A 2,407-nucleotide genomic window follows, 5' to 3' on the forward strand; every position below is an offset into this window, starting at 1 on the left:
ACTTTGGTCAATTATTATTATTACTATTTTCGATATAGATATTTAGAGACAATGAATTTGAATCAATGAGATCATTTACATTATAATTACCTTTTATCATCATGTCAAAACATATAAGAATTACACCAACGATTTTTAAATTTTTTTTTCCTTTAATACTATTTATTTTTATCAAATGAATTAAAGCACGCAACCAAACAAAAAAAATATAAATATTTGTGCTCTCACTAAAATGAAGATGTGTATTCTGTGGTTGATTCCTAAATCCTTAAAAGTTTTGGTAGGTCAATATATATATATATATATATATATATATATATATATATATATATATTTGTTTACTTTTTCTTTATTTTTCACTTTAATTTTTTTTTAATATTAGTTTCATGCTGAATTTGTGATCACCAAATTTGATGGTATAGTTTAAGTAGAATGAGACAACTGTTTTAACGAATGATTTTGTTGAAAGACCATTCCAGGCAAAGCGTTTCACATTGCTCACTCAACTTGTACCTTCAACGATAATGAAAAAATAGTTTCTATAAATTTCATCACATCCCAACGTATTTTTGAAATTAAAAAAAATGTAGTTATTTCAAATTATGACGAATTGAATAGGTTGACCTTTAGGAAAAAAAAAAAAAAAAGCCCCAGCTGCTAGTCATCTTTTATCATAAAGCGAAAAAATTAATTAATAATTTGTTATTATGGTACTATAAATGAGATTCAAATCCAGTGTTGAGTTATTGAGTTACATAGGCACTAAATCTAGCCCACGACGGATTAAAGCCCAAAATGATTTGATAGTGGCCCAGCGGCAGTGAGTGACCGACTATATTCTCTTATGAGTTGGAATACGTGAGGCAATAGGAAAAAGATATATAGGAGGCAGCAAAGATTCTTTACAGGGTAAAATATCATTTTCACCTTTAAACTTTTATAAAAATTCGTATTTTATTCTTAGATGATTAAAATTTTGTTTTCCGCACTTAAACTTTACAAAACGTTCTACTTATCTTATTTGGACTAAATTATTTATATTAAAAAAAAATACGTAGCTAAGAGTTATTGGTTTCCCTAATAACAATTATTAATAAAGACAAAATTGCCCCCACACCTTTAATGATCCTTCAGACCTCACTTCTCCCCTTCAGCCACGCTTTCTCTCTCCTCTACCACCCCACTTTCTCTTTCTAAACCCCATCACATTCCTCCAAAAGCTTAGCTCAGCTCAGCTCATCCTACACTTGGGTTCCACTATCCCACTAATCTCATCTTTATCACAGCTCTCAAACCCATCAGTTGTTAAGGAAGTCTTGCTCTTGAAGCTTGTGGGTTCTAGAGGCTTGGCAGTAGATTATTTTCTGTAATTTGGAGACTCTGTGAGCTGAACCTTTGGGGCTTCAGGTGGGTCGTCGTCTGACTGGTTCGGGTAGAACTTGCTGTCGGGTTGGATAGCGTTTTGGACTCGAAGAGTAAGTAAAGGTAAAGAACTAAAGAAGACATTGAAGGAAGAATGTGATGGGGGTTTAGAGAGAGAAATTGGGTGGTGGAGGAGAGAAAGTGTGGCTGGGAGGGGTAAAGTGGAGGCCTAAAGGACCATTAAAGGTGTGAGGAGTAATTCTTTCCTTTTAAATAATTGTTATTAGGGCTACGTGTCCATTTTTTTTATATATAAAATAATTTAATTCAAGTCAGATACCTGTCAGCATTCTATTAGCCTATTAGGCCACATATGACACAAATTAACAGACACAGACAAAAGATGAAAAGTAAAATGATTTGTAAAGTTTAAAGACAAAAAAGAAACTTTTAATAGTTTAAGTATGAAAAACAAAATTTTGTGAAAGTTTAGGCCATTCTAAGAGGGTGTGTTGCTGCCTGCAATGTGCCGCCAATGAAACAAAACGAATTAGTAGAGTTCAAATCAGATAGTGTCACCTAGCGCAGTGAGAGCATCGTGCAAAGAGGAAAAAGCTGTACAGAGAATGTGCCAGATATAGGAAAGACGAGTTTTTTTTATTTATTTATTTTTTCTCAATTCTTTAGTTGCAAAACATACATAATAAAAGATATAATTAGGATTTTTTTAATGAAGATTTTTGGAGTGTTACAAACACGTAGAAGAGTTGAAATATCCAAAATGAGTGAATCTTAGGAGAGTAATGTTATTTTCTAGATTGAAAATATTATTGTATTGAGTGTGAATCTCAAGTTAGGATTGAAATATTGCAATTGATACTTAGCCAGTTAGAGGTGAAAATCACTTGGATTGCCTGATAATTGGTTCTAACAGGTGAAATCAGTTGCATGTAGGGCAAGTGATTACAAATGACTCATGCATGCACATTGTAAAAAAGAATATAACACAATGAAGAGAGTACATATAAAATATACATATATAAAA

This window comes from Quercus robur, chromosome 6, assembly GCF_932294415.1.
Source record: "Quercus robur chromosome 6, dhQueRobu3.1, whole genome shotgun sequence".
Classification (NCBI taxonomy): domain Eukaryota; kingdom Viridiplantae; phylum Streptophyta; class Magnoliopsida; order Fagales; family Fagaceae; genus Quercus; species Quercus robur.